At 45.7% G+C, this 25383-nt stretch overlaps 1 long non-coding RNA gene across 1 annotated transcript; it reads left to right on the top strand.

Moving 5' to 3' along the window:
* Positions 1–977: 977 nt before the first annotated feature.
* LOC140192262 (uncharacterized) lies at positions 978–25097 on the top strand. The gene is made up of 3 exons (XR_011884190.1): positions 978–1038; positions 2463–2597; positions 25033–25097. It is a non-coding gene; the product is annotated as an uncharacterized lncRNA (long non-coding RNA).
* The last annotated feature ends 286 nt before the right edge of the window (positions 25098–25383 follow it).

Here is a 25383-nt window from a genome sequence, read left to right as displayed (position 1 = left end):
GGGCTACTCCTACTTTTTGTGGAATGGATGAGGCCTAAGGCTCCATGTCTTGAGCATCTCCCCAGGATCCTACGGCCACCCCCCACCCCCCCACCACTAGCTACTTTCAAAGGAATTCCAAATTAAGCGTGTACCTCCCTACCCAGAAGAGTCTTGCTCTCTAAAGACATTAGCAAGCCAAGGAAGATGGAAAATTCTGTGGTGAGGTCGTTGCAAATTTTAAGAGCGTGAAAACTGGTGGAGAAGAGAAAGAAATGTTGAGGGAGGTAAAGAGTTCAACACAACAGGTATTGGAAAAGAATGAATTCAGGTTAGGAGATACAAGCATAAAAGATGGGAGTAGGAGGAGGTCTTTCAGTCCTTTGCGTCTGCTCTGACATCAATAAGATCATGGCAGATCCCCTGCCTTTGCTCCATTTCCTGGACTCCCTGATAGCCCAAAAATCAGTATTTGCCTTGGCTTTGAATTTACACAATAACTCTGCCTCCCTTGCTCTCTGGGCACAGTTCCACAGCTCTGACTGAAGACATTCCTCTTCTCAGCACTAAATGGCCAATCCCCCAATAGTGAGGCAGACATTTGAGACAAGTAGAACAGCCTTTCAGCACCCATACCGAGGAGCTCATTTGTATTTTATACATTTCAGTTAGGTCACCTTGCATTCTGCTACAGAGGTGATCAAAAAAATCTTAATCTCAAACCTCCAGGCAGAAGTTAAAGGAAGGTTGGGTAAGAAGGCACATTTAACCAGGGCCTTTGCCTGTATTCATTTCAATGCCGTGAAAGATTTAGAAGTACAAGGTCAGTCTGCGACAGGCATTCAGCATAATGACACATTACCACCCCTCTGTATTATGTGTGTCGCACTAAGTTATTTCTGGAAATAATCAAATTTGATTTGTTCTCAGGTGCATACTAATTTCAAATTCCTTATTATTGAAATTAACTTCAAGTTTATTAGCGTCCGACTTCCCAGGGGGCGCTCATGGAGTGAGCTATACTTTGGCATCGCTCCATTCCCTTTATCTTTTTTACAGGTAACCACCCTTATTTACTTTATCTATACCTACACGAAAGGATTTATACTACAAATATATCTTTGAACTTTGATTTTTACTGATTGAAAATGCATACCAGAGCACGAGAAGTTAAAAACTGAAAAGGCTCCGGTGGGAACGGAAAAAAAGATGGCGATCCTGAAGCATCGAAGGAAACTCCATTAACTGTTGAAGTAATGAAGAAACTTCTAGAGAATACATTTAACCAAAGACTCGCTGTGTTTGAAGAAGTTTTGAAGACAATTCAAGATGACGTTAAATCGTTCAGACGCGAAATTGATCAACAACAAATTAGAATCCCGGAACTAGACAAAGATGGTCGCAAAAGGGATTGAAAAATTGAATCTCTTGTCAAAAATTTAACTTCGGTAACTCAGCAATTGGAGCGTTATAAAGCAAAGATTATCGATCTTGAACATCGCTCTCGACGACAGAATCTGCAAATAATCGGTTTTCCTGAAGATGTTGTGACGGGAGATCCTACTAAGTACTTTTCTAAATTGTTAGTGGATGTGTTTGGTCCAGATATATTGGCGGAACCCGCATTGTTAGACCGCGCACATCGTTCTTTACGTGCGAAACCGGCTAAACAATTTAAACCGAGGCCCGTCACTACTCGGTTTCATTATGTTCATGTTAAGGAACAAGTGATAAGAGCTGCTCGGCGGAAAGGCATGATCGAATTTCAAAGTTTTAAATTTCATATCGTTGAGGATTTCAGCCAAGAAGTATTGAAAAAACGGATGGATTTTAAACCACAGATGTCAGAACTTTATTGCCAGGGCTATAAATTAGCGTTGCTGTTCCCAACCTGTTTGGGAGTTGTTATGCTAGACAATTCTCGTCGTTTGTTTAAAACTCCGGGCGAAGCTCAAAGTTTTCTCAACAAATTGTCTTCCTCTGCTGAGGACTAATTAGTGCACTGTTTTCCTTTTTTTTAATCTGTTTTTCGTTTCCTTTTTTTAAAAAAAAAGTTAATATTTAGCTTACAGATTTAGATTTTTATATTCTGAGGGTTCTTGCCTTGATTTTGCAGTGTAGGTATGTTTCACATTCTTAAATAATAGTACTCTTTTTTGTTAGTGATTTTGTATATCTCACATTTAATATTTTTCCTTTTGAGAGCAATTTAGTTACAGTTTTAATGTTTGCTTTTCCTTTTTTTTGAAACGTTACTGGAGAAGTATTACATTTTAAGATGGTGGATTGCTTCCTTCTCCTTCCCAGAATTCTCTCTTCTTGCGTCATTTCCAATCATTTCTCTATGAAAATCTAATAATATGAACTGGGCCTTGTTTTCTTTGAAATACGAGTAAGTTTATTAGCATCCAGGGCATTAGTCATGGAGCAGTTCTCAATGTCTGTCATTTGACGTTTAAAAGCCTTGCCTCCCTCACTTGCAGATGCAATTAGTGCCACCAATCCACGAGTCATTGATGATGCCCGGGCACGTAAACTCTGCGTTGACTTGAAACGCTGCATGTATTATGAGACCTGCATGACGTATGGACTCAATGTGAATCGAGTGTTTAATGAAGGTAATGGCTTTGTGTCTGGCACTCAGTGTTTGCCCTTTGCAGTTTGTCCGAATAGTATGGAGATAGGATAAATGTGAAACCGATCCTTTCACATTCCTTCCAGGACAAAACTGTATTTCGCCAACAAGGAGATATATTGGAATTTAGAATCTTTGTAATGTGGGAAACATAGGAACCAGTTTTCACACAGCAGGCTCCCTCAAACAGCAGTGTAACGCAGACCAAATTGTATATTTTAGTGGTGAGTATTGGTCCCAGGACATTGGAGAACTCCCCTGACCCTTTACTTGTGACAGGATCTGAATGTGCAGAGAGTCTGCTGCAATGTCTTATTTGGACCTCCACCCTCAGCAGATCATTAGCCTTGATTCCACCATCCAAACCCATCTTAACGCTCCTCCCCCCCACCCCACTCCCCTGCTCTCCGCTTTCCACAGAGATTCCTCTCACTGTGATTATCTTGTCCATTTGACCCTCCTCATTAACCTCCCTTCTGGCACATATCCCTGCATGTGACAAAAGGTGCCCATTCACCTTCCCTCACTGATGCACTATCAATTACTCCAAACGACTGGAAGTAGAGTAAATACTGAAAGGCTTTTATTAACAGTAAACAGCCTAACGTCCATGCTGGGCATCTGCCCCGGACCGAGGGAGGAGCAGTGACACAATCACCTTTATTCAGGGGTGTGTGGGAGGAGCCACAGGAGCAGTCAGCAGAGGGGCCTGTCCAGACAGGTAACCCAGTTACAACATATAAACATGGTTCACCACACTCACCACCATTCAGAGCCCTAAGCAGTTCTTTTAGGTGAGGCAGCACTAGCTGAAGTCTGGAAATCTACTATTTCCAGTACTCCTGATGTGGCCTCCTCTACATCGGTGAAATCCAACGTAGATTGAGGTACACTGTGTCGAGCATCTTTGCTCCATTTGTAACAAGCAGGATTTCCCAGTGGCCAACCATTTTAATTCCAAAACCTATTCCCATTCCGACATGTTGGTCCATGGCCTCTTCTACTGCAACGATGAGGCTACTCTCGGGTTGGAGGAGCAACGCCTCATATTCCGTTTGGGTGGCCTTCACCTTGATGGCATGCACATTGATTTCTGTATCTTCTCTCCCCTTCCCTCTTCTTCCATTGCCCACTCTAGCTCTCTCTTACCCCTTCCGTCCTCACCCGACTATCACCTCCCTCTGATACTCCTCCTTCTTCCCTTTCTCCCAACGTCCACTCTCCTCTCCTATCAGATTTCTCCTTCTTCAGGCCTTTACTTGTTCCACCTATCACCTCCCAGCTTCTGACTTCATGCCCCCTCCAGCCTCCACACCCACCTACCTTCCCCCTCATCTGGCTTTATCTATCACCGTCGAGCTTGTCCTCCTTTCCCTCCCCCATATTTTTATCCTGGCTCTTCCCCTTCCTTTCCAGTCCTGTTGGAGTGTCTCAGCCAGAAACACTGACTGTTTATTCCTTTCCATAAATGCTACCTGACCTGCTGAGTTTCTCCAGCATTTTGTATGTGTTACTCGAGATTTCCAGCACAATCTCTTGTGTTTTTGATTTGTGCAAGTCAAGACTCTGGAGGGGCTTTGAATTTGACCCGAGGAATGTTGTCCACTGCGCCACGACTCAAATGGAGGGACCTCAGTAAGACCACTACAGGCTTAGTGAACTAAATAGTTTCTGTTCATGTTGCAAGTGATTCTACTAGTGGTAATACTTCACTGTGAATTTATGACATTGTTTGGCTGGGAATGGTGTTACATTCATCCCTGATTGAATTTCAGCCCCATAATGGTCAGTGAGTAATGACCAGGAATAGATGTTTTCTGCAGCCACAGTATTCCTTTTGCTGATCGTATCGGCACTGACCAGTTATAACATCTGGGAGCCTTCGCTGTCTGTGGGGCTTGTAATCAGTGCTTTTCCTGCTAATCTGCCTACTTTGCACAATGCCTTGGAGGCAGGTTGGTTCTATTGGAGTGATGTCTTACCTCACTCTGGTGAAAACAGAGCAGTATCTGTGACCAGTGACGGCCTCCTATTTAATTCTTACTGTACATAGTCTCTGCTCACAAAGGATGTAAAGGGGTATCCCACACCAGGGCAAAGGGTTCAGTCTGTGTACAAAATGAGACGGGATGCTTGGTAAAACCCGAACTTCACTAAGGTGATTGAGAGCAGTTGAATATTACACTAAGTGTTGTTTGAATGGGCCGACCTCTTGCACCTTCCCAAATGAGGGGGGATAAAAGGAAAGAAACAGAAATACTGGAAGAACTTGCTTGCTGGAAGAGTTGTTCCAGGACCTCTCGTTTAGTTTCACATTCCAGCAACTGCAGCTTTATTTATTTAGCACTTTGCTCGCATGAGTTTCATAGCCTTGGGAATTGTGAGAGCGTTTCACAGCCAACACGCCATTTTTCAATAATGCTGATGTCCTCTAACTTGCACGGAGCCCTGTCACCCCGGCCTGCTTCCTACCAGCCTGGCAGCACCTCGGTTTTAAAATTCTCATCCCTTCTCATCCTTTCCTGTGCTGTCCCTTTCCTAGATCGGAAAGTTAGCTGAGACCTCTGATCCCCTCTGTTTCCCATCTCATGATTCCTCTCACTCGGCCACTGGCAGTTGAGATGCCCTTCCTCACACCTCTCAGCCTCTCCACCTCCCTTAAAACCCTCCTCGGAACCCCTACCTTTGATCGTCTTAATGGTTCTTGATGTGACGGTCTCACACTTTTTACAGGCTCTCTTGGGACAATGCAGGCTCTGTCTAAATGGAAGTTGTAGTTTTTATTGAATTATAATCATTGTAGGGCTAGCTAAGATGTAGAAATTTCTATTTGTCAGGGAGGGTGAATTCACTGTTGAGCCAGATTGGGACCATCTGTAACCCGGGCACCCAAATGAACACATGCAGCTTCAGCTTTTACTTCTGGTTCCTCGAACTGAGGAACTCTGTTAGCAGATTCCGGTCTTCAGCGGTCTGCAGAGTGCAGACTGTTGCTGAACGCTGGTTAGTTCTGTGGCCATGACAGGAAATCTGAAGCCTGAGAGAAAACAGGGAAACCAAACAGCTTAGAAGAGGAAGGCTTTGCTGCAGACACCCTCCACCAGCCAAGTGTGTCCACACACTGATCCAGAACTGTCAGCACATTCGGGTATCAAGCCAGATCAGGCTTGATTACTGGTAAACTCTTTTAAGTCTGTTGAAGAGCCGAGAGGTAATGTTACAGCTATATAGGACCCTGGTCAGACCTGACTTGGAGTACTCTGCTCAGTTCTGGTCACCTCACTGGAGGAAGGATGTGGAAACTATAGAAAGGGTGCAGAGGAGATTTACAAGGATGTTGCTTGGATTAGGGATCATGCCAAGTGAACTCGGTCTTTCCTCCTTGGAGCGGCGGAGAATGAGATCCGCGAAGCATGCAGTGGTGCAGCGGTAGCCAGGACACACCCAGCACATTTCTTTTAAAAAGCTGAAATAAACAAGCTATTAATGCTGAGCTCGCTGCATTGGCACTGCTTCCTGCATGCATGCTAAACTCACTGACTTCATTAACCTTGCCTCCAACTTTCACCCTGCCCTCAAGTTTACCTTTATACTTTAAACTTTATATTTTATAGTCGCCAAACAATTGATACTAGAACGTACAATCATCACAACGATATTTGATTTTGTGCTTCACACTCCCTGATTACAAATATTAAATTTTAAAGATATTAAAAATAGTTAAAAATAGTAAATATTAAAAATTTAAATTTTAAATCATAAATAGAAAATAGAAAAATGGGAAGTAAGGTAGTGCAAAAAAACCGAGAGGCAGGTCCGGATATTTGGAGGGTACGGCCCAGATCCGGGTCAGGATCCGTTCAGCAGTCTTATCACAGTTGGAAAGAAGCTGTTCCCAAATCTGGCCGTATGATTCTTCAAGCTCCCGAGACTTCTCCCGGAGGGAAGAGGGACGAAAAGTGTGTTGGCTGGGTGGGTCGTGTCCTTGATTATCCTGGCAGCACTGCTCCAACTGCGTGCGGTGTAAAGTGAGTCCACGGACGGAAGGTTGGTTTGTGTGATGTGCTGCACCGTGTTCATGATCTTCTGCAGCTTCTTCCGGTCTTGGACAGGACAACTTCCATACCAGGTTGTGATGCACCCTAGAAGAATGCTTTCTATGGTGCATCTAGAAAAATTAGTGAGGGTTTTAGGGGACAGGCCAAAATTCTTTAGTTTTCTCAGGAAGTAAAGGCGCTGGTGGGCCTTCTTGGCAGTGAACTCTGCTTGGTTGGACCAAGTCAGGTCATTTGTGATACTGACCCCGAGGAACTTAAAGCTTTTGACCTGTTCCACTTGCGCACCACCGATGTAAATTGGGTCGTGCGGTCCGCTACTCCTTCTGAAGTCAACAACCAATTCCTTCGTCTTCCTGACGTTGAGGGATAGGTTATTGTCTTCGCACCATGCCACCAGGTTCTTAATTTCCTCTCTGTACTCAAACTCATCATTACCCGAGATACGGCCTACAATTGTTGTGTCATCAGCAAACTTATATATTGAGTTTGATGGAAACTTGGCTACACAATCATGGGTGTACAGTGAGTAGAGCAGGGGGCTGAGTACACAGCCTTGTGGGGCACCAGTGCTCAGAGTGATTGTAGAGGAGAGCTTGTCCCCTACTTTCACAGCCTGGGTCCTGTCTGTGAGGAAGTTGAAGATCCAGCTGCAGATCTGAGTGCTAAGGCCCAGGTTCCGGAGCTTAGGAATCAGTTTATTTGGAATAATGGTATTAAAGGCAGAGCTGTAATCAATGAAAAGGAGCCTTACGTATGCGTCTTTATTCTCCAGGTGTTCTAAGGAGGAACGTAGGGCCAGAGAGATGGCATCTGCCGTTGACCTGTTGCTCGGGTCGGCGAATTGCAAAGCGTTGAGGTTGACCGGTAGGCTGTGGTTGATGTGTGCCAAGACCAATCTCTTGAAGCACTTCATAGTAATTGATGTCAGAGCCACAGGTCGATAGTCATTCAGGCATGCCACCTTGCTCTTCTTCGGCACTGGGATTATCATTGTCTTCTTAAAACACGAGGGGATCTTAGACTGAAGCAAGGAGCAGTTGACGATGTCAGCAAACACTCCAGCTAGCTCGCTTGCACAGGCCCAGAGAACCCGTCCTGGGACGCCATCTGGGCCCGTTGCCTTCCTTGGATTTATCTTCAGGAAGGCCCTTCTAACGTCCTCCTCGGTGACGATGAATCTCGATGCCACCAGGTCCGGTTCATCCGGAAGGAGCGGCACGTTCCTCTTCTGTTCGAATATTGCGTAGAATACGTTAAGTTCGTCAGGAAGAGAAGCGCCACAGTTATTGATATTCCCAGCCTTTTCTTTGCGCCCAGTGATCTCATTCAGACCCTGCCATAGTCTACCGGCATCCCTCTGGTTAGCCTGGGCTTCCAACTTGGCTCGATATTGCCTCTTGGTGCCCTTAATGGCTTTCCGGAGTTCACACCTGGATTCTGTGTAGTGACTGGTAACCCCGGACCTAAAAGCCACAGCTCTAGCCTTTAAAAGGGACTTGACTTCATAATTCATCCAAGGTTTCCGGTTGGGGAATACCCGGATCACCTTGCGAGACTCACAGTCCTCCGTGCATTTCCAAATAAAGTCCGTGACAGCTGAGGCATACTAATCGAGGTTAGCTCCGAGTCCTTGAATACTAACCTTGAATACCTGGTCCATTTCCGACACCTCCCTCCCCTTTCTAGATCTTTCTGTCTCTACTCTGGAGACAGCTTATCTACTGACGTCTACTATAAGCCTACAGACTCTCACAGCTATCTGGACTATTCCTCTTCTCAGCCTGTCTCTTGAAAAAATGCCATCCCCTTCTCACAATTCCTCCGTCTCCGCCGCATCTGCTCTCAGGATGAGGCTTTTATTCGAGGATGAAAGAGATGTCCTCCTTTTTTAAAGAAAGGGGCTTCCCTTCCTCCACCATCAACTCTCAACTCTGCTCTCAAACGCATCTCCCCCATTTCACACACATCTGCTCTCACTCCATCCTCCCGCTACCCCACGAGGAATAGGGTTACCCTTGTCTTCACCTACCACCCCACCAGCCTCCAGGTCCAGCAAATAATTCTCTGTAACTTCCGTCACCTCCAACGGGATCCCACCACTAAGCACATCTTTCCCTCCCCACTCTGCTTTCCGCAGGGATCGCTCCCTACATGACTCCCTTGTCCATTCATCCCCCCCCATCCCACCCCACCGATCTCCCTCCCGGCACTTATCCTTGTAAGCGGAACAAGTGCTACCCATTCCCCTACACTTCCTCCCTTACCACCATTCAGGGCCCCAAACAGTCCTTCCAGGTGAGGTGACACTTCACCTGTGAGTCGGCTTGGGTGATATACTGCGTCCGGTGCCCCCGATGTGGCCTTCTATATATTGGCGAGACCCAACGCAGACTGGGAGATCGTTTCGCTGAACACCTACACTCTGTCCACCAGAGAAAGCAGAATCTCCCAGTGGCCACACATTTTAATTCCACGTCCCATTCCCATTCCAATATGTCTATCCATGGCCTCCTCTACTGTAAAGATGAAGCCACACTCAGGTTGGAGGAACAACACCTTATATTCCGTCTGAGTAGCCTCCAACGTGATGGCATGAACATTGACTTCTCAAACTTCCGCTAATGCTCCACCTCCCCCTCATACCCCATCCGTTATTGCCCATCCTCTGGGCTTCCCCCCTCCCCCTTTCTTTCTTCCTAGGCCTCCTGTCCCATGATCCTCTCATATCCCTTTTGCCAATCAGCTGTCCAGCTCTAGGCTCCATCCCTCCCCCTCCTGTCGTCTCCTATCATTTCGGATCTCCCCTTCCCCCGCCCACTTTCAAATCTCTTACTAACTCTTCCTACAGTTAGTCCTGACGAGGGGTCTCGGCCTGAAACGTCGACTGTACCCCTTCCTATAGATGCTGCCTGGCCTGCTGTGTACACCAGCAACTTTTATGGGTTTTAATTAATTAGGTGCTGATTGTATCGTCTCTGATCTGGGCCGACATTTACGTGCCGGGCGGCACCTAATTAATTACCTTGTTTATTTCGGCTTTTTTCTGGGTGCGTTCCGGCTACCGCTGCACCCTGCATGCTTCGCTGATCGGTACCGGTCCGCGGCCCGGAGGTTGGGGACCTCTGATGTACAGCGTAGTTTCACTTAGCAGAGTCAAGAAGACGGCCAGCACGCTGGAAGGTTCACACATCTTTCTATCATACAGTTCTTTGTAGGCACTCAAAACATCCTGCAAACCTGCCCTGAACCTACGTGCCCTTTCAAAGTTAAAGTCATACTTTCCTGCAATCATCGCAGCATTGTCAATTGTAGCGAGAATCTCACGCAGTTCAAAGCTATGACAGCTTAATGCTGAGATACTGAGTGTAGTTCCCGGGGAAGAAGCTTGGCTTTTCACCACTCTTGCAGCTCGGGGTGCGCGCTGCCACTATAACGGCTCGCTTCACAACAAACGCTGAACGCTATTTTCGCCACTCTCGCTGCTCGGGGTGCGCACTGCATTTTTTTGTAACAGTGAAAGCACCTTCTTGTCAGCGAAAACAGGTGACTAACGTAGTTCTTTCGTAACAGCGAGGTGTCGTAAAGTGAACGTTCGAAAAACGGGGGCCACCTGTACACTGAACACTTGCTAACAAGTTCGGAATTACCTGAGATCTTTCCTCTTCATCCTGCCTGAGCAAGCATCTGCTCCATCCCAACACCATTTGTTCGGAGTTATCACCTCTTTAGCTCTCTAGTATTTCCTAGCTGAAGACTGAGACACAACAGTTTGTGCTTCTTATCTGATATCAATACCAAAATATTTCTCATCGTTTCTGATTTAAAGCCAATGTGGTCACCAGCCATTGTGATGTCACCAGCCACTGTGATGTCACCAGCCACTGTGATGTCACCAGCCACTGTGATGACATCAGCCACTGATTAAAACGTTCAATCTGATAAAATGAAGCTATCCCAAATACTTGAAGCATTTCATTATTTGAACCTTCCCATCATTGATTATAATCAGTGGCCACAAATTTCAGTTTGGGTGGGTCTTGTGATTTATTTAATGAAACAGTTATGTATGACAGACTTTTTGTTCCAATGTACACAGTAAAGAACAACGACACAGAATGACATTCATGATCCCAGTACATTAATATTCACCTCTTTGGGCAAGTTAGGATAAAAAAAAGAATTCACTCTAAATTGTTCTCCGAGGCAAAACAAATAAAGGGCAAGTTGGCAGTTGTCCATACAATTGGCTTTAATTGATTTCTAATCTAAATTACCTTACCACCAATTGTTAGTCAAATAACCTCACACCTCCTCCCTTGCAGGAAGCAAAGAATCTTTAAAATATAGAAATGGTCTTTGAGAAAAACAAATCCTGGCACTGCTAGGAGAATTGCCAACTGAAGAAAACTCAATTCTACCGTTGACTTGTTTCCAAAATGCATCAGGCTTGCTTTGACGTTCCTTTGCAAACTTCTGATGCTGAAATTTGTGGTGAGGATGCAGGAAAAGTTTTCTTCTGATGACTCTTCCATGAAGGTCATATTTGTTCAGTGTCGCTGCACAGTAGAACAGTGCACCACCACTCCAGAGTCTGCTAAATCTTCCTGAAGGTCTTTTGCAGTCAAACAGGGGTTTTGATTTGCCTTTCTAGCAATCCTACAAGTAGCTCTCTTGGAAAGTTTTCTTGGTCTTACAGACCTCAACTTGACCTCCACTGTTCCTTCTAACTGCCATTTCTTAATTACATTATGAACTGAGGAAACAGCTATCTGAAAACGCTTTGCTATCATCTTATAGCCTTCTCCTGCTTTGTGGGAATCATTTATTTTAATTTTCAGAGTGCTAGGCAGCTGCTTAGAGGAGCCCATGGCTGCTGATTGTTGGGACAAGGTTTGAGGAGTCAGGGTATTTATAAAGCTTTGTAATTTGCATCACTTGGCCTTTCCTAATGATGACTGTGAACAAGCCATAACCCTAACAAGCTAATTAAGGTCTGAAACCTTGGTAAAAGTTATCTGAGAGCTCAAATCTTTTGGGGTGCCTAAACTTTTCAATGGTGCTCCTTTCCTTTTTTTCATTCTAAAATTGTACAAAACCAAAATAATACACTAATCTTGCTCAAAATGTTGAAAAGAATGTTTCATCTTCAACTTTATGATTTTTGGAGATCAGTTCATCTTCCACTCACTTAACTATTCACAGTAGCAGAAATTTTGACCCGGGGTGCCCAAATATTTTCCTGCCACTGTAAGTCAATTTAGGCAGCTGCAAGTACCATGATGTTTACTTCTGCAGAGACTGCAAGTAAACTTTATTTTTTTTCCAGTAATATTACTGGTATTGTGAAAATGGTATTCTTCACCATCCACTTCAAGGTTCGACATGTGTGTTTAGAGATGCTCTTCTGCACACCACTGTTGTAATGTGAGGTGATTTGAGTTACTGTCACCTTCCTGTCAGCTTGAACCAGTCAGTTGTCGTTTTGGGCCAAGATGCTACATCAGGACTAGAAAAAAATAGATTGGATCAGAGTAAGAAGGTGGGGAGGACATACAAGGTTGTGGGTGATAGGTGAAACCAGGAGATGGGGAGTGGGGAGGTAAAGAGCTGAGAAATTGGTGAAAGAGATAAAGGGCTGGAGAAGGGGGAATCTGATAGGAGAGGACAGAAGGCCATGGAAGAAAGGGAAGGGGAAGGAGCACCAGGGGGAGGTGATGGGCAGGTAAGGAGACAAGGTGAGGGAGCAAAATGGGAATGGGGAATGGTGAAGTGGGGGGTCATTACCGGAAGCAGGAGGAATTGATGTTGATGCCATCAAGTTGGAGGCTACCCAGACAGAATAAGGAGTTGTTCTTCCAACCCAACTGTGGCCTCATTGCAGCAGAAGAGGAGGCCATGGACCGACATGTTGGAATGGGAATGGGAAATAGAATTAAAATTGGTGGCCACCAGGAGAAGTGCCACACCTGCCCCTGAATCTCCTCCCTCACTACCATTCGGGGCCCAAACAGTCCTTCCAGGTGAGGTGACATTTCACCTGTGAGACTCGGCCCAGATTGGGAGACCACTTCGACGAGCACCTGCAGTCCATCCAGCAGAAGACAACAGGACCTCTCGGTGGCCACCAATTGACCTGGATGAGGAAGTGGAGGGATAGGTTAGTAAATTTGCGGATGACACAATGATTGGCGGGGTTGTGGATAGTGTGGATAGCGGGACATTGATAGGATGCAAAACTGGGCTGAGAAGTGACAGTGAGAGGTGGTTCATTTTGGTCGGTCAAATATGATGACAGAATATAGTATGAATGGTAAGACTCTTAGCAATATGGCGACCTTTTATCCAATATTTTCATTTAATTGTTTATTACTCTTTCAGACTTTTCTTCAAAGTTTTAGATTTGATCAGAAAGTCTTTCTTTCTTTCTTTTTTGATCGTATCCTCAAAATGGAATGCCCAGTCCTTTTTTTTTGTTTTCTTTTAGTGTAGTGGGTTTTTTTTCCTTTTCATTTAAATCCCAATGTTTTTTCCTTTCTCTTCATAAACTGCTAAGAGAATTGTTATTTTCATTTTTTATTATATATTTTATACTAGTTTAACAATATCTATGATTTTGACAATGTCTTTCTTAATCTTGGATTATATTGTTACTGATATATATATTTGAATGAATTCTCCTCTTGATTGTATTTATGCTTTTTTTAAATCAATAAAAGGATTAATGAAGAAAAAGACTCTTGGCAGTGTGGGGGATCAGAGGGATCTTGGGGTCCGAGTCCATAGGACGCTCAAAGCTGCTGCGCAGGTTGGCTCTGTGGTTAAGAAAGCAGACAGTGTACTGACCTTCATCAACCGTGGGATTGAGTTTAGAGCCGAGAGGTAATGTTGCAGCGATATAGGACCCTGGACAGACCCCACTTGGAGTACTGTGCTCAGTTCTGGTCACCTCACTACAGGAAGGATGTGGAAACCATAGAAAGGGTGCAGAGGAGATTTACAAGGATGTTGCCTGGAGTGGGAATCATGCTGAGTGAACTCGGCCTTTTCTCCTTGGAGCGGCGGCGGATGAGAGGTGACCTGATAGAGGTGTATAAGATGATGAGAGTCATTGATCTTGTGGATAGTCAGAGGCTTTTTCCCAGGGCTGAAATGGCTAACACGAGAGGGCACAGTTTTAAGGTGCTTGGAATGGTGCCGGAGGATTGGCTCATGTGGTTCCATTGTTTAAAAAGGGTTCTAAGAGTAAACCTGGCAATTATCGGCCTGTGAGTTTGACGTCAGTGGTGGGTAAATTGATGGAAAGTATTCTCAGAGATGGTATATATAATTATCTGGATAGACAGGGTCTGATTAGGAACAGTCAACATGGATTTGTGCATTGAAGGTCATGTTTGACAAATCTTATTGAATTTTTTGAAGAGGTTACTAAGAAAGTTGACAAGGGTAAAGCGGTGGATGTTGTCTATTTGGACTTCAGTAAGGCATTTGACAAAGTTCCACACAGAAAGTTAGTCAGGAAGCTTCAATGGTTAGGCATTAATATCGAAGTAGTTAAATGGATTCTGCAGTGGCTGGATAGGAGACGCCAGAGAGTAGTGGTGGATAACTGTGTGTCAGATTGGAGGACGGTGTGTAGCGGTGTGCCTCATGGATCTGTACTGGGTGTTGTTTGTCATATATACTAATGATCTGGATGATGGGGTGGTAAATTGGATTAGTAAGTATGCAGATGATACCAAGATAGGTGGAGTTGTGGATAATGAAGTAGGTTTTCAAAGCTTGCAGAGAGATTTAGGCCAGTTAGAAGAGTGGGCTGAAAGATGGCAAATGCTGATAAATGTGAGGTGCTACATTTTGGTAGGACTAATCAAAATAGGACATACATGGTAAATGGTGGGGCATTGAAGAATGCTGTAGAACAGCGGGATCTGGGAATAATGGTGCATAGTTCCCTGAAGATGGAATCTCATGTGGATAGGGTGGTGAAGAAAGCTTTTGGTATGCTGGCCTTTATTAATCAGAGCATTGAGTATAGGAGTTGGGATGTAATGTTGAAATTGTATAAGGCATTGGTAAAGCCAAATTTGGAGTATTGTGTACAGTTCTAGTCACCGAATTATAGGAAAGATGTCAATAAAATTGAGAGAGTACAGAGGGGGTTTACTAAAATGTTGCCTGGGTTTCATCTCCTAAGTTACAGAGAAAGGTTGACCAAGTTAGGTCTTTATTCTTTGGAGCGTAGAAGGTTGAGGGGAGACTTGATAGAGGTGTTTAAAATTATGAGGGGGATTGATAGAGTTGACGTGGATAAGCTTTTTCCATTGAGAGTAGGGGAGATTCAAACAAGAGGACATGAGTTGAGAGTTAAAGGGCAAAAGTTTAGGGGTAACATGAGGGGGAACTTCTTTACTCTGAGAGTGGTAGCTGTGTGGAACGAGCTTCCAGCAGAAGTGGTTGAGGCAGGTTTGATGTTGTCGTTTAAAGTTAAATTGGATGGATATATGGACAGGAAAGGAATGGAGGGTTATGGGCTGAATGCAGGTCGGTGGGACTAGGTGAGAGTGTGAGTTTGGCACGGACTAGAAGGGCCGAGATGGCCTGTTTCCGTGCTGTAATTGTTATATGGTTATATGGAAGGAGATTAGATTAAAGTCTGTCACAAGCCTTGTGGCAGAGAGCGACTGAGAGTATGAGACTCCCCCCTCCCCCGCCCCGGATAGGACGCCAGTCTATTGCGAGGTTAACTCCCAGCATTTTTTTGCCGATACCCATTCTCAGCTGGGTAGACAGGAGCATTGTGTGGTTAAGTGCCTTGCTCAAGGATGCACACGCTGCCTCGGCTGAGGCTCAAACCCATGACCTTCAGATCGCTAGTCCAACGCCCTAACCACTTGGCCACACGCCACACAGAGGTAAGTCAAGGGTATGTTTTTTACGCAGAGTGCGTGGAATGGGCTGCCAGCAACAGTGGTGGAGGCAGATGTGATAGGCTCTTTTAAGAGACTCCTAGGCAGGTATATGGAGCTTAGAAAAATAGAGAGCTAAGGTTAATTTCTAAAGTAAGTACCCATTCCCATTCCCATTCGGGCATACCAGATAATGGCCTCCTCTTTTGCCACAATGAGGCCACTCTCATGGTGGAGGAGCAACATATTCTGTCTAGGTGTTCTCAAGCCGATGCCATGACAGATTTTATTTTCCAGTTCCCTCCCTCTGCTGCGATTCCCCATTCTGGCCTCTTGCCTCGTCTCCTCACCTGCCTGTCACCTCCCCCACCCCGGTGCCCCTCCTTCCTCCCTCTCTCCCACGGCCCACTCTCCTCTCTTATTAAATTCCACCTTCTGCAGCCGTTTACCCTTCCCACCCACCTGGCTTCACCTGTCACCTTCCAGCTATCCTCCTCCCCCCCCCCCGACTTTTTATTCTGGCATCTTCCCCGTTCCTCTCCAGCCCTGAAGAAGGCTCTGCGCCTGAAACATGGACTGTTTATTCCTCTCCATAGATGCTGCCTGACGTGCTGAGTTCCTCCAGCATTCTGTGTGCGTCACTCTGGATTTCCAGCATCTGCAAAATCTCTTGTGTGCACGTGACCAATAAACCTACTAACCCAGATGTCTTTGCAAAGTGCGAGGAAACCCACACAGTCACAGAGTGAACAAACTATAACTCCTTATAGACAGCGGTGGCAATTGAACCCAGGTTGCTGGCACTGTAATGGCGTTATGCGAACTGCTATACCAGCCGCTTGTTTGAGGGGTAAATATCTGCCCCAGGACACTGTGAGAAACTTCCCTTCTCCAAATCACTGATGCTGTAAGATATCTTAAATCTGTTTACAAAGGGTCTTGGTTTAACATCTCAGGCAAATGATGGTACCTATGACCGTACAGCATTCCCTCGGTACTGCACTGAGAGTGTCAGTGGTATCAAGTCACTAGCTTATCTCTTGAGCTGCTATAATCCAACCACATGTCTGCAATGCTGGAAATCCAAACAACACACACAAAATGCTGGGGGAGCTCAGCACTGAGGTGTTGTGCAGCATTACCATCATCTTAGTGGGAAGAGTTGTTTCCCTCAGACAGAAGTCTACCAAGCCAACTGGACATTCAAAGAGTATGGACAAACACTGGACAGGTTTTTCCACAGAGAGTTAACTCATTCTTAACTTCCAATACCAAGTGGGTCATCCCACAGATATCCTGACCTTGAAGAGGTCTCTGTGGGTGGCTGCAACCAGTTGATAGTTAATGGGTGTGATTAGTATATATAGTAGCACAGTGGCTAAGTTGCTAGACTTGCTCCCAGAGAACTGCGCTCTTAAATCCATCAAAACGAGTTCATATCTCACCATCGCAGCTGGGAAATTTAAATCTGAATCATTAGAACAATTTCAAATATTAAAAATTAGTGTCATTATTTGTGTTTGTAAAGCATTGGATTGATGTCCAAGTTCACCTGGTTCAGCAAGACCTGTAAACACCAGAATCTCAGCAGTACGTTAGCTGTCAATTGCTCTCTGAATTGGCCCAGCAAGCCACTGCTCAGGAGTAGCTAAGGATGGGCAATAAATGCCTACCGCACATCCTGTGGGCAAATAATATTTTTTAAAAAGTTGATGAGAAGTCGTGGAGAATCCGGCAAGTGAATGAATTGTTCTTCCTCTGTGCCCCATCCCACTGGTATCAGTGATCCCCACATACAGAATTGTGGATTCTCCTCTTCGATCTCTGGTCACACCTGGTAGCAGCTGGCTTTGCCGATCTCCAGAGTTTGCTTGTGTGCTCTGTGATGGCGAGTGGGCAGCCGGAGTAGTGCCAGCCCCCTCGATGCCACACCCCATGTATGAGGTTTAACTAGATCTGGAGACAAAAGGGACTTCAGATGCGGTAATGTGGAGCCAACAAATCACTGGAGGAACTCAGCGGTCAGGCAGCATATGTGGAGGGAGAGGGGTGCTCAATATTTTGGATTGAGAACTTGCTCAGTTCCTCCAGAACAAATCAAATGGGTATACATGGCTACAAGCCCCTGGCCTCTCACAATACATTAACATGGAACAATGCAGCATAGTACAGGTCCTCTGGCCCACAATGTTGTGCTGATCTTTTAACCTACTCCAAGAGCAATCTGACCCTTCGCTTCCTCATAGCCCTCCATTTTTCTTGCATCCATGTGCCTATCTAAGAGTCTCTTAAATGTCCCTAACATAACTGCCTCTACCAGTGCTTTCCACTCACTTTTAAAGATTAGCTTTATTTGTCACCTGAATATCAAAACATACCATGAAGTACATCCACGAAGAAATCTGCAGATGCTGGAATTTTAAGCAACACACATAAAAGTTATTGGTGAACGCAGTAGGTCAGGCAGCATCTCTAGAGAGAGGATCTTCTATATATTGGTGAGACCCGACGCAGACTGGGAGATCATTTCGCTGAACACCTACGCTCTGTCCGCCAGAGAAAGCAGGATCTCCCAGTGGCCGCACATTTTAATTCCACGTCCCATTCCCATTCTGATATGTCTATCCACGGCCTCCTCTACTGTAAAGATGAAGCCACACTCAGGTTGGAAGAACAACACCTTCTATTCCGTCTGGGTAGCCTCCAACCTGATGGCATGAACATCGACTTCTCAAACTTCCGCTAATGCCCCACCTCCCCCTTGTACCCCACCCGTTATTTATTTTTATATATATACATACACATACACACACACACACACACACATGCATACATACATATATACATTCTTTCTCTCTCTCTCCTTTTTCTCCCTCTGTCCCTCTCACAATACCCCTTGCCCATCCTCTGGGTTTCTCCCCCTCCCCCTCCCACTTTCTAATCTCTTACTAACTCCTCTTTCAGTTAGTCCTGACGAAGAGTCTCGGCCCGAAACGTTGACTGTACCTCTCCCCGGAGATGCTGCCTGGCCTGCTGCGTTCACCAGCACTTTGATGTGTGTTCAATGAAGTGCATCATCTGCATTAAAGACGAACAGCTTGTGGAAATGCTGGGGGCAGCTCGCAAGTATCTCAATGCTTCTGGCAGGCCCACAACTCACTGATCCTAACCTGTACGTCTTGTATGGGAGGGAACCCATGTAGCCACGGGGAGAACATACAAACTCTTTACAGGGAGTGGTGGGAATTGAACTGGGACTGTTGGCACTCTAAAGCAATTGTGTCACCACTTTGCTACCTCACCACTATTGTAAATCTCCTCTGCACCCTCTCTAAAGCTTCCACATCCCTCCCACAATGAGACAACTAGAACTGAACACAATACTCCAAGAGTGGTTGAGCCAGAGTGTTATAGAGCTGCAACATTACCTCACGGTAATCCCCCGACTAAAACCTGCCAAAACACCATACTCCTTCTTAACCACCAGAAATGAGGAACATGGGACAAAGACGATGATTTCTTTATTAGTTTTCTGTGGGCTCAATGAGCAAACCCGTGGGCAGGTACAAAGAGGGAGTGCTCGGCACCTGTCGTCATGGTGCATACAATGTCATGCTATGATCCATTGGTATGTGCGTTTAACTATCTTCAGTTCCAGTGTTTCTTGGAGAAAGAGTGCTTAATCTTTCTGATTGTGAATCTGATTCTGTGTTCATCTTTTCCTCTGTTTCCTGCCACACTATCTTTCACAGGCAACATGGGTGAGTATTCCTCATCCTCATTCCCTTACCATGTAAGGAATCTGGAGCAGCAGCTGGATGACCTTTGACTCATAAGGGAGAATGAGGCAGTCATAGATGAGAGCTACAGGGAGGTAGTCACACCTAGGCTGTCGGAAGCAGGTCGTTGGGTGGCAGTCAGAGGGGGGAAAGCGAAGGTGAGCAGACCGGTAGTGCAAAGCACTCCTGCAGCCATTCCCCTGAATAATAAGTTTACTGTCCTGGATACTGTTGGCAGGGACAACCGACCAGGTGTGAGCCACAGTGGCAGGGCCTCCGGCACTGAGTTTGACCCTGTGGTGCAGGAGGGTGGGACGGAGAAGAGGAGAGCTGTCGTCATTGGAGACTCTATAGTCAGGGGAGCAGACAGGAGATTTTGTGGATGTGAGAAGGACACCCGCATGGTTTGTTGCCTCCCGGGTGCCAGGGTCCGGTATTTCTCTGACCGGGTGCACGACATCCTGGTATGAGAGGGAAAGCAACCAGAAGTCATGATACATGTTGGGACCAACGACATAGGCAGGAAGAGGGATGAGGTCCTGAAGTGTGAGTTTTAGGAACTAGGCAGAAGGCTGAAGAACAGGACCTCAAGGATGGCGTTCTCAGGATTGCTGCCAGTGCTACGTGACAGAGATGGTAAGAATTGGAGGAAATGGCCGTTGAATGTGTGGCTGAGGAGTTGGTGCAGGGAGCAGGGTTTTAGATTTTTAGATCATTGGGATCTCTTCTGGGGAAGGTGGGACCTGTACAGATTGGATGGGTTGCACCTGAGCTCGAGGGGGAGCAATATCCTTGCAGGTAGGTTTGCTAGCATGGTTCGGGAGGGTTTAAACTAATTTGCAAGGGGGATGGGACCCGGAGCGATAGAGCAGTGAAAGAAGTGCATGGAGTAAAGCCAGATCTAACATATAGAGAGGCTTTGAGGAAAGAGAAGCAGAATAAACGGTGTAAAGACAGTAAGGTAGAAGGGCTGAAATGTGTGTACCTCAATGCAAGAAGCATCAGGAACAAAGGTGATGAACTGAGAGCTTGAATACATACATGGATTTATGATGTAGTGGCCATGACAGAGACTTGGCTGGCACCAGGGAAGGAATGGATTCTCAATATTCCTGGATTTCAGTGCTTTAAAAGGGATAGAGAGGGTGGAAAAAGGGGAGGAGGGGTGGCATTACTGGTCAGGGATACTATTACAGCTACAGAAAGGGTGGGTAATATAGCAGACCCTCTTTTGAGTCAGTATGGGTGGAAGTCAGGAACAGGAAGGGAGCAGTTACTCTACTGGGGGTATTCTATAGGCCCCGTGGTAGCAGCAGAGATACAGAGGAGCAGATTGGGAGGCAGATTTTGGAAAAGAGCAAAAATAACAGGGTTGTTATCATGGGTGACTTTAACTTCCCTAATATTGATTGGCACCTGATTAGTTCCAAGGGTTTAGATGGGGCAGAGTTTGTTAAGTGTGTCCAGGACGGATTCCTGTCACAGTATGTGGACAGGCCGACCGGGGGAATGCCATACTAGATCTAGTACTAGGTAATGAACCAGGTCAGGTCACAGATCTCTCAGTGGGTGAGCATCTGGGGGACAGTGACCACCGCTCCCTGGCCTTTAGCGTTATCATGGAAAAGGATAGAATCAGAGAAGACAGGAAAATTTTTAATTGGGGAAGGACAAATTATGAGGCTATAAGGCTAGAACTTGCGGGTGTGAATTGGGATGATGTTTTTGCAGGGAAATGTACTATGGACATGTGGTCAATGTTTAGAGATCTCTTGCAGGATGTTAGGGATAAATTTGTCCCGGTGAGGAAGACAAAGAATGTTAGGGTGAAGGAACCATGGGTGACAAGTGAGGTGGAAAATCTAGTCAGGTGGAAGAAGGCAGCATACGTGAGGTTTAGGGAGGGAAGCAAGAAAAGAGCTTAAAAAAGGGCTGAGGGGAGCAAGAAGGGGGCATGATAAGGCCTTGGCAAGTAAGGTAAAGGAAAACCGCAAGGCATTCTTCAATTATGTGAAGATAAAAAGGATGACAGGAGTGAAGGTAGGACCGATTAGAGATAAAGGTGGGAAGATGTGCCTGGAGGCTGTGGAAGTGAGCGAGGTCCTCAATGAATACTTCTCTTTGGTATTCACCAATGAGAGGGAACTTGATGATGGTGAGGACAATATGAGTGAGGTTGATGTTCTGGAGCATGTTGATATTAAGGGAGAGGAGGTGTTGGAGTTGTTAAAATACATTAGGACGGATAAGTCCCCGGGGCCTGACGGAATATTCCCCAGGCTGCTCCACGAGGCGAAGGAAGAGATTGCTGAGCCTCTGGCTAGGATCTTTATGTCCCCTTGTCCACAGGAATGGTACCGGAGGATTGGAGGGAGGTGAATGTTGTCCCCTTGTTCAAAAATGGTAGTAGGGATAGTCCAGGTAATTATAGACCAGTGAGCCTTACGTCTGTGGTGGCAGAGCTGTTGGAAAAGGTTCTTAGAGATAGGATCTATGGGCATTTAGAGAATCATAGTCTCATCAGGGACAGTCAGCATAGCTTTGTGAAGGGCAGATCGTGTCTAACAAGCCTGATAGAGTTCTTTGAGGAGGTGACCAGGCATATAGATGAGGGTATTGCAATGGATGTGATCTATATGGATTTTAGTAAGGCATTTGACAAGGTTCCACACGGTAGGCTTCTTCAGAAAGTCAGAAGGCATAGTAGTCATCGTACTTTATTGATCCCGGGGGAAATTGGTTTTTGTTACAGTTGCATCATAAATAATAAATAGTAATAGAACCATAAATAGTTAAATAGTAATACATAAATTATGCCAGTAAATTATGAAATAAGTCCAGGACCAGCCTATTGGCTCAGGGTATCTGACCCTCCAAGGGAGGAGTTGTAAATTTGATGGCCACAGGCAGGAATGACTTCCTATGACGCTCTGTGCTGCATCTCAGTGGAATGAGTCTCTGGCTGAATGTACTCCTGTGCCTACTCAGTACATTATGTAGTGGATGGGAGACATTGTCCAAGATGGCATTCAACTTGGACAGCATCCTCTTTTCAGACACCACCGTGAGAGAGTCCAGTTCCATCCCCACAACATCACTGGCATTATGAATGAGTTTGTTGATTCTGTTGGTGTCTGCTACCCTCAGCCTGCTGCCCCAGCACACAACAGCAAACATGATAGCACTGGCCATCACAGACTCGCAGAACATCCTCAGCATCGTCCGGCAGATCTTAAAGGACCTCAGCCTCCTCAGGAAATAGAGATGGCTCTGACCCTTCTTGTAGACAGCCTCAGTATTCTTAGACCAGTCCAGTTTATTGTCAATTCGTATCCCCAGATATTTGTAATCCTCCACCATGTCCACACTGACCCCCTGGATGGAAACAGGGGTCACCGGTACCTTAGCTCTCCTCAGGTCTACCACCAGCCACTTAGTCTTTTTCACATTAAGCTGCAGATAATTCTGCTCACACCATGTGACAAAGTTTCCTACCGTAGCCTCATCTCCCTTACTGATACATCCAACTATGGTAGAGTCATCCGAAAACTTCTGAAGATGACAAGACTCTGTGCAGTAGTTGAAGTCCGAGGTGTAAATGGTGAAGAGAAAGGGAGACAAGACAGTCCCCTGTGGAGCCTGGAGCTAGGTGGTGTAGCCTGTACATTCCTGGAAGGATGTTATTGCACTGGAGAGAGTGCAGAGGAAATTGCCGGCATATTCCCTGAGTTGGAGCATTAGAGCTATAAGGAGAGATTGGGAAGGCTGGGTTTGTTTTCCCTGGAGTGGAAGAGGCTGAGGGATGACCTGATAGAGCTGGAGCTAATACAAATCTTTTTGCCTTGGTGGGGGTGTCTAAAACAAGAGGGTGCATGTTTAAGATTCAAGATTTAAAATTGTTTAATGTCATTTCTAGTACACAAGTGTAAAGTACAAAATAATTGTTACTCCAGATCCGATGTAGCACAAAAAAACCACAATAGGATAAGGCACACAATAATAACAAAATACAATAAATAGAAATAGTTTATATCCATAGATTGATTATATGTCCATAAAGTGACGCTAGGCACAGGAGTGTCTGTACACAAGGTGACTTGATAGGAAATGATAAAGAAATGGTGGTTGGGAGTGTGGAGGGGTGGGTTAGTGGGTGGACATGTGGATCAGCCTTACTGCTTGGGGAAAGTAACTGTTTTTGAGTCTGGTGATCCTGGCGAAGATACTACACAGCCTCCTTGATGGGAGTGGGACAAACAGTCCATGAGCAGGGTGGGTGGGATCCTTCACGATGTCACTGGCCCTTTCCTGGCACCTTTCTGTATATACTGTGTGTCCTTGATGGTGGGTAGGCTGGTACCGGTGATATGTTGGGCAGCTTTGACTGCCCGTTGTAGAGACTTCCTGTCTGACGCAGAGCAGTGTCTGTACCGAGCAGCGACACAGTGTGTTAAGATTATCTCCACTGCGTACCTGTAGATTGACATGAGTATACAGCAGATGTACATAATCCTGCTCTCTTCAGTCTCCTCAGAAAGTAGAGGTGTTGGAGAGCTTACCTCATTGTGCAGTATGTGTTCTGGGACCATGAGAGGTTGTGTGAGATGTGCACTCGCAGGAGTGTGAAATTGCTGACAGTTTCCAGTGCTGTGCTGAGTGGTGCCAGTTGTCCTGGAGACGATCAGCATCTCCTTTGTCTTATTGACGTTGATTTACATGGTTATTTACATGGCACTGGGTCTCCAGTTCTTCCGCCTGCTTTTTGCAGGCCATCTCATCATTGTTGATGAGCCCCACCATTGTTGTGTTACTGGCATGACAGATGCTACGGCATCACCACTAAGATGAGAGATTTAGAGGGGATATGAGGGAGGAATTTTTTCTTCGGGGGAGGCAGAGGGGGGTGACGGGAATCTATCTGAGAGGGTGCTGAAGGCAGAGACTCTCACAACATTTAAGAAGCATCTCAACAAGTCAACAAGATTTGTCGTGACACAGGCTATGGATTAAGTAGTTAGATTCAGTTAATGAAATAAACAGTCCCCTAAGACGGGCTTGTGATCTCCCAGTCTACTTCATCATGGTCCTTGCACGTTACTGTTTACTGGGACTGCACTTTCTCTGTAGCTTTTACACTTCATTCTGCACTCTTTTATACTACTTCAATGTGCCGCTGTAATGAAGTGATCTGTACCAGTGGCGTGCTAAACATGTTTTTCACTGTACTTCCGCACATGTGACAATAATAAACCAATTTTACCGATTCTCATCTGGAATTTGGGGACAAAGTAAAATGTAGCATCAGTAATGGTGAGCGGGAAACCATTGAATTGTCAGAGAAACTCTCTTGGATCACTGATGTCCTTCAGGGAAGGAACTCTGCCAGCCTTACTGTGTCTGGCCTGTGCATGACTTCTGTCTCAAGAGTGTGATGGACTCTTAACTGACCTCTGAAACAGTCAGCTGAACAAAAACATTATCCTCATTGCAAGGCTGGGAGCAGCTTAAGGTTACGTACATCTGGCCCTCTTTCAGTGCTAGTCTAACGATTGAGACGGGATTAACCCACTCAGGGCTGTTTCGTTCTGTTACTGTGCGACTCCTAGGATACAGCTTTTGTTAAGAGCTGCCCCTGTAGCATTGCCTACAATACTGTGTTCTCGCTCCCTCCACAGGCTCGGCGGGGAAGCGATACGGAAAGGAGTAGTCCGGACAGTAAGGCAGATAACATCGGAAGTGGCTGTGCATCCCAATTAAGCAGGTGGGTTTCAGCCAACTCTGTGTAGGGTGCACTGATCCATACCGAATGAGTCTCCTTATAGCTGCGCCACAACTTAGCTACAGCCACTTTCACACAAAGGCGACCGCTGGGGCTGACTTGGTCAGTGCACAGCCTAGGGACAACTGAAGCATCTGGTGGTCATGGAACTGGACATTAAACTGACCACGACCTCCTTCAGGCTGAGTCGTACCTACAGAAAGACCAGAAGGCAGGCAGTAGGAGTTGGAAGCTGAATGTCAAGCTG

This window comes from Mobula birostris, unplaced genomic scaffold (assembly GCF_030028105.1).
Source record: "Mobula birostris isolate sMobBir1 unplaced genomic scaffold, sMobBir1.hap1 H_1, whole genome shotgun sequence".
Classification (NCBI taxonomy): domain Eukaryota; kingdom Metazoa; phylum Chordata; class Chondrichthyes; order Myliobatiformes; family Myliobatidae; genus Mobula; species Mobula birostris.
Note: the sequence above shows the minus strand (reverse complement) of the source record. Positions and strands in the feature narration are given on the sequence as shown.